Here is an 8,249-nt window from a genome sequence, read left to right on the forward strand (position 1 = left end):
GCTTTAAGCAATGATAGGATGTATAATCTCTAGCTGATTGGCCATGATCCCAGCTAAAACTTTATGGATTATATTACTACAATTATCAGTGTTTACCACATAATTTTATACTGCCTCACACATTGATGAGAAAGCATTTGCTCTATTTCAAATCCCTGAAAAATTTATGTATGAGGTATTATTTCTTTCCCCACATATGCCTGGTGTTTTATTTTCGTTGACTGTTTCTTCCTCTTCTTTTCCTTCCTTCCTTCCTTTATTTCTTCCTTCTTCCTTCCTTCCTTTATTTCTTTCTTCTTCCTTCTTCCTTTATTCCCCTCTCTCTTGAGGGATTGATTCAATCTTGTTAAACTTTATAGTTAATTAACTTTATAGTTAATTAATGTTTTTTTTTAAATTTCTTATTGAGTTAATTTTGCTAACCTATATTTTTTAGTTTAGTGATTATTTTCTCTAAATTTTCAAGTTTAGGTATTCAAAATATATTCTTTTATATATGTTTTTAAAAAATCACTTTTGTATTCCCCTTTTTAATTCTTAAAACTTTAAAAAATATTATTATTTTTTAAGTAAGCTCTATGCCGAATGTAGGGTTTGACCTCACAACGCTGAGATCAAGAGCTGCATGCTCTGATGACTGAGTCAGCCAGGCACCCCTTCCCCTTTTTAATTCTTCATATTGTGTATTTGGAACTTATTTTGTTTTCCTGATCAGTCTTCTGAGTGGTTTGTCTGTTTCATTAGTTTTTGCTTTTAAAAGACCAATATTTGTATTTAAGGATCTTCTGTATTGCATTTTTTTCTGTTTTATTAATTTCTTATTTTATATTTATAAAGCTTAGATTTATACAGCTTTTTGTTTTTATATTTATATAGCTTATTTTCCATTAGCATTTTAAGGGTATAATTATAGTACTTTCCATTACATTTAGTGTTAAGTATTTTCTGATTTCTATTATATAATCACACTTATTCAGAATATGCTTTTAAATTTTTAATTTATTTTATTCTTCTTTGTTTATCTTTTGGATACTGATTTATAATTAATGGTAAATTGTTCCTTTGTAATGTGATTGTTTTCCTTTTGAGCCAAACAAATAGTATTATTGTCTCTTCTGTAAATGCTTGAAAACTGTATTTTATAATTGCTGACTGCAGGGTTAAATGTGCTCATTATTAATTTGTGATCAGATTGTTAAAATCTTCTTTATTCTTCAAAACTTTCCCCATTGATCTATTTCCCCACTATGAGAGTCGTGTTAAACTGTATTTTATTATAATTATGGATTTGCCCATTATTTTTACAATTATGTATATTTTTTCCTAATACATTTTTGGGTTATGATATTAGCTTCGTTTTGTTAGTTCACATTCAAACTTTCTGTGGTCTTATGTATTATATATGCTGTTATTATGTTGCAAATAGGTTATATTTTATCCAAATAACCCCTTTTTATCTTTAACTTTTGAGTTTAATAAATTTATACCCTTGGTGTCTTGGGGCCTTTGCTTCCAGCTTGCCTTACCTGGCACCTAGCGCCTCACCCCCTGTCTGCCTCTCAGATCCTGCTATAGCTGGTGGATAAGGAATTGTTGGAATGCCCAAGAAACTTAATAGCTGCAGCAACCAGCAAAAGTATGGCATCTAATAAATTATGGGCATAGGAAGCTTTGAGAATTTTATCCCCATCGGAGGCTGCTGACTTGGGATGCTCACAAAACCAGAAGCAAGTCGAATCCCTGCAAGGTTGCCTGAGCCATAGATTCTAAGGTAAGCAATGGGTCAGGCCTCCAGGATGAGTGCATCAAAAAATTTGCTGGTCTTTGGATTCCTTCAAAACTGCTCCAACTATAATTTCCACAAAGAGTTGGAGGCATTGGGCCGTGAACTGCCCGTGCCAGCTTACCTACAGGAGGACCATGATGATGAGCTATAGACAAATGGCAACTGGTGCAGCCACTTCGTTAATAGTGAGAAGGCATATTCTGAGAGTCAAGAATAAATCATCTGGGATATTGCCAGGCAACTCATACAAATAGGGGACAGAATGGATCTCAGCATTCACCCAAGACTAGTGAATAACCTGGTAATACAATTTAAGAATATGAACCTGTGGGAGGAAGAGAGAAGGAAGTGCCTCGCTGGTGCACTGGAGCAGGTCACACAGACTTATCCTAAAGACATGGAGAAAGAGAAGAGCAAGCTGATTTTGACCCATGCTGTTGGCCAAAAAAGGTGGCCGATCACACACCATCCTTGCTCCATGATGTCTTGTGCACAACAGTGAATTTTATTAACAAGAGCCTACTCACCTATATGAGGAACTGAGTCAGAAATGGAATGGACTGAGTAACAACTCTTCAGAAGCATCACTGGTTCAAACTTGATATGGTGACAACAGTACACCTTCTTCCAGTGGGGATGGAGCCATGGCCATTTAAACAAAGTTCTTAAAGAAGATAGGCATGAGATAATAACTATTTGTTTCTTACTATTTAAATTTCTTTTTCTTTTTTTTTTCAACGTTTATTTATTTTTGGGACAGAGAGAGACAGAGCATGAACGGGGGAGGGGCAGAGAGAGAGGGAGACACAGAATCAGAAACAGGCTCCAGGCTCTGAGCCATCAGCCCAGAGCCTGACGCGGGGCTCGAACTCACGGAGTGCGAGATCGTGACCTGGCTGAAGTCGGACGCTTAACCGACTGCGCCACCCAGGCGCCCCCTTTTTTTTTTTTTTTTAATTTCTTTTAATGTTTACTTATTATGAGAGAGAGAGAGAGAGAGTAGGGGAGGAGCAGAGAAAGGGAGAGAGTCCCAAATGGGCCCCACACTGTCAGTGCAGAGCCTGATGTGGGGCTTGAACTCACAAGCAGCAAGATTAGGACCTGAGCAGAAGTCAGATGCTTAATGGACTGAGCCACCCAGGCATCCTTATTTATTACTGTTTTAAAGATGGTGTTTTAAGCAGCTGGTCCATATAGAAATCTCTGCATTAACATGCTTGAATAGGGGCGCCTGGGTGGCGCAGTCGGTTGAGCGTCCGACTTCAGCCAGGTCGCGATCTTGCGGTTCGTGAGTTCGAGCCCCGCGTCGGGCTCTGGGCTGATGGCTCGGAGCCTGGAGCCTGTTTCCGATTCTGTGTCTCCCTCTCTCTCTGCCCCTCCCCCGTTCATGCTCTGTCTCTCTCTGTCCCAAAAATAAATAAACGTTGAAAAAAAAATTAAAAAAAAAAAAACATGCTTGAATAAAAATTTCCACTTGCACATATTTGAATGAGTTTCATACCATCTTCTAAATCCACTACACATTATGCCTTTATCTTATTCAGTTATACAGGGCTTCACTTGAAAATTAAATTTAAGAACAGGTTGTAAGGCAGAAGTAAAAAACACAACTTTACTGTTTATTAAAGTGCAATCTTGGGGCATGATCTTATAGCAGGCAATATCGTGTTTGAGGAGAGCAAGGACTGGAGACAGATGCACATACCCCTCACAAATGAACACTTTCTCTCAAAATAGGGAATGTCTTAATTCTAAGGAAGTAAAATCTTCCCATTTAAAATCCAAATAGTACGAGAGGTTTTGGCCTAAAGTTCTATATTCAAACAATGGGAAAAATCAGGCCTCAAAATATGTGTTCGATTTTTTTTCAACTTGATTTCCTTTTATTTGAGTCAAGAAGGACCAGAGGCAGTTAAAGATGTGAAGGTGATTTAAGGTCCCATGTCAACTATAGTTTCCCAAATCAGGTAACTAAATGCACCTTTTCTCTTTCCAGGAAGTCAGAGCTTTGATAAAAAATTTAAGCTGATGGAGTACCAGAAGCTACTGCATACGTCCTGTGGGGGAATGTCTGTTAATAATCTTATATTTTTATTTTCCTCCCATATGCCTCAGCTCATCCTTTCCCAAGAAGTTATATCTGAAGAAAACAGGTTTCTAGGCATAAAAGATGAAAGAACAGTTAGACTCTTAAAAATTCAACAGTTGAAGTGGTTCCCTTTCTTAGGGACACAGAATGGAAGGAATAACAAAAGCAAGTCACTTAGTGCCAAAATAAACCAGGGAGAGCTTACATTTAGAAACAGTGCAACACCAGTCTGTTCTCACAATAAGCATTTCCTAGGCTTCTGTTTAAAAGTATGATGGTGGATGCTGGGTCCATATCACACAGGCTGCCGTTACTCTTAACCAGGAACACTCTTGTTACTTTGAAGATTACACTCTGGGGAAGCATATGAACGAAAGTAAATAAGTACTAATAAATACTTTCTTGTTACCAAAACACTTTTCTGTTCCTTGAGAGTTTAATCAGAAAAGAAAAAAATGACTACATTGTTCTGCGTTAAATACATAACACGTTAAGACTGGGTCTTGATATGATATCCGCAGTATGTTGCAAATACTAAAAGCAGTACTGACAGCCGTGCAGTACAAAGGCCACAATTTGGAAATAAATCTTCTAGTAACACTATTAAAATTAAATAAATAAAAACATATTTTTTATTATTACTCGTAGATTTATGGTAATGTCATCCTATCTTGTGCCTTCTGGATGTATGACTTCTTCAATATATGATGTGACATTTCTAGATAATATATTTCCTTTGTTTTTAAAATGTGGTCAAAAATTGATTGCTTTATTTTAATTCTTATTCCCCAACACCCTGCCACTGACTTGAAGTTTATGCATTTTATTTTTTATTAGTTTTGAAGTTAATGTTAAAATATGAACTGTACTTTATTTATCTATACCTTATTTAACAATGATTAATCATAATTAGTCATTTTACTTTTTCTTCCCTCCCCCACCCAATATCAAGTTCTGTGTAACAGTGCAAACCTGTCACTGCCTTCTTGTCCTACATCTGAAGTTGTAGGTTGAGTTCTACAGTTTGTTTTTTTGTTTTTCCTGAAAACTCTGCCTAATATTGATTCACTTCCTGCTACACATTGTTAAAATGGGGTTTGTAAGCTCACGTTCACCAGGGCATTATCTGAGAGAATTCTGCGAGGTTAAGACGAGGATGTGTTCTTCCAAAGGATATTTTAGTTGGTGTCTTGGCAAGGCTCTTACCAGCCTGGAATGGCTTTAACGGTAACTTCTCAGCATTGAGTTTCTGGACAACACAGATTGTGACAATTTGATACCAACATACATCAGGATAGACTTGTGTTATGAATTCCTATGGGGGGACTCTTTTTTTCTACTTGGAGTTTAAATCAATCAGATAAATGTTTCTTCTCCTTCTTCCTAGTCTCTCCTTTTTGCTAAGAATGCCTTTCAACAGCTCCGTCCTTATGTAGAAGTGAGTTACGGTTCTAGTTCCACATACAGCCCTGCTCCCCTTTCTCCATCAGACTCTCCTTGTTTTTAAGACTAGCGGATGCTCCCTGAATAACCCAAACTTTTGGACCACTTGTCTCTCAGTGTTTCACTTTCCTCTCTTGTTTTGGGGTCCATAGATATAGGTAAGAATTAAATAAGAAATTTTTAAATGCATTAATGACCAGCTGTCCAAACACTTCATTTTAAAGTGTATTTATTTATTTTGAGAGAGAGAGAAAGAGTGAACACGAGCAAAGGAGGGGCAGAGAGAGAGAGAGACAGAGAATCCCAAGCAGGGGATGCAGATCTGGATCTCAGGAACTGTGACATTTTGACCTGAGCCCAAAACCAAAAGTTGGATGCTTAACCAACTGAGCCACCCAGGCACCCCTAAACACTTCATTTTTTAGCCAATCACAATGAAGAGCAGAACTGTTGAGTTTTGCTGACTCAACCCACGTACAGATGTTTGTATGATGGGGAAGTAATTGGGACACTGTTGGTAATGTTAATGGGCAACATTTATAACATTTCTGGCACATAATGCACACTCAAAAGAGTCCCCTCACCCATCTGTTGTCATCTCTCCATCGCCCAATGTTTTCTGTTTGTGAGCAGCAACAGTAAAGCAAAGACTAGAATTCAAGAGCACCACCCTTGTCCAATTTTCTTTGTAAGACTGATAACAAATAATAGGTTTTCTTCTTTTTTCATAGTATATTTCTAAGCCCCCAGAGAAATCACAAGTCTAGTGTTATAATTCATTAACATAGAACTTGCCCTAGCTCCTGTTAGGCTGTTAGACTAATTGGAATGAGAACCAATCACATTTTGCATTACCTGAGAATAGCTATAATTTAAAAATATATGTATCTAAATGTAATTTAAAATTTTTTAATCTTACACTTAAGTACTTGACACACTGAACTTGTAGCAATAAGACTGTACAGCAAAAAATGTAATATGGTATTATAGGTACCTGATTGTTATTCTAAATTGTACACAAATTCATAGTTAATGAAAAATGGTATAGCAAAGGCATTGTATAAGCTGTTTTTCTTTCCTTATTTAAAAGTCTCCCCTGTCTTAGCTGAACAAGCTGCAGCTTAAAGATAGAGTTGAATTGTATGATTGGATTCTCTTTTTAATTGCTCTGTGACAGACTTCACACAACCATGTCAAATTTGACAAGAGTTACAAAAGAGAGTTTCACCTGAGTTGTACCCGTCATAAAGAGAGCTGTTGAAACATGGATAATGGGCGTGTGCCCTGGGTTTCTTTGATTTAATTGCCTGAGGTCTTCTCTGTAGTAATATGTCTGGCTAAGGTTTGCAGAGTGAAAGTTGCTAGACTGTAGAGCTATTTAATAAAAACCTTTCTGACTGACTTTCAAGATACTCAGCCTCCCCAAAGACAGGAAAGCCTAGTTTGAAAGCAAAAAAAAAAAAAAATAGATTAATTGATCTTCATGTGAAACTTTCTAGATAACCAGGCAGATATTAACCTTTCTGAAAATTCAGAGTTAAATCCTCTCTGCTTGAAATATGCTGTTTTTATAAAGCTAACCGTCCACGAAATGAACTTGAATATTATGGAGTACAAACAAGGAGATGATTATTTTTATCTTCAACTTTATTAACACAGTTTATTAGAGGTCCTGGCTCTGGTACAAGGAGTGCTGAGTGAGGTACTACAGGGAATTACAAGAGAGAAAGTCGTTCTGCCCAACTAGGTTTTTAGTCCTAAGAAAGACCTCTGGAAAGCCTGAGAAAGGGGAGCTAACTTTACTGAGCCAAGGGAATTTAAAAGGAAATAACCACCCTGTTTTTGCTGTAATTGGTCCCTTTGAGGCTAGCTTTGCCTGAAGCAGATATAATTTCAAAAGGAAGTGGATAACCCACTTGGGTCCTTCTTTAAAGATCTGAGGGGAAACATGGGATTAAAGATTGGGGACATATTCCTTGGAGCTTTTTCCTGTCATTGAGGTAGGATCTCTGCTTAGCTCATGGGATATCTTGGACTTTTCTTGAATCTTTTATTTTCACATTTTATCACTTTCCTGAGTTTGCTGAGTCCAGTTGTATAAATATATGAACAGTGACTTTTAAACCTTATGCTTGTTAATGATGATAAGAAGGACAATTCCAAATACACACAGAACATAGTATATCTGTATCTCTCTATGCATGTCTACACATCTGTCTATTAAATATAAGTGAGTTATTATCAATTGTTGCTTAGAACAATGCAATTATTTCTGAAATTAAATGATTTCTTTCCTTCCAGAAAATCATGAAAGTAAAATAAAGATTCATTAAATACCTATCTAATAAAGAGAAATATGCCAGATATTATTAAGGATACAAACATGAAGGCATGCTCCATGGCTATGAAGTACTTACGATATGATAATGGACACAAAATAACTTTAACATATGACAGAAGTTGATGAGTGCCACAAGAAAGAAATAAGGAAAATTCTGTATTAATTTAGAATGAATGGTGTTTCTTAAATTTTGAGTATCAGAATCTCTGGGACCTTGGAAATTATGCAAATTCATATCTCCCCTCTTCTAGGATGGACCTAGAATTTGCCATGTTAATTCTGTCTCCATGTGATTATAATGATTTGTCTGCAGAACACAATTGCAGAAACATCTGCAATAAGTATAAATATTATTTATGGCTAAGGATGATGAAGAAAAACAGTCTTCATGGAGAATTTATGACTTCTGTTGGCTCTCAAAACTAGAATTTTGACAGAATGGAGATAGAGAGAAAGGACAATCCAGGTGATAGAAATAGTATCAAGAAAGGCATGAGGGACTTATTCTCAGAGACTGCCCCTGAAACAGATAGTAGAAAAGCAGAGATGTATGGACTTCGGGGTCATCCAATAATTAGTATTCTAAAGTG

General features: G+C 36.6%; 1 pseudogene; it reads left to right on the forward strand.

Moving 5' to 3' along the window:
- Positions 1-1,696: 1,696 nt before the first annotated feature.
- On the forward strand, positions 1,697-2,452 carry LOC121043198 (BH3-interacting domain death agonist-like; annotated as a pseudogene).
- The last annotated feature ends 5,797 nt before the right edge of the window (positions 2,453-8,249 follow it).

Source organism: Herpailurus yagouaroundi, unplaced genomic scaffold (assembly GCF_014898765.1).
Source record: "Herpailurus yagouaroundi ecotype Mexico unplaced genomic scaffold, PumYag 186, whole genome shotgun sequence".
Classification (NCBI taxonomy): Eukaryota; Metazoa; Chordata; class Mammalia; order Carnivora; family Felidae; genus Herpailurus; species Herpailurus yagouaroundi.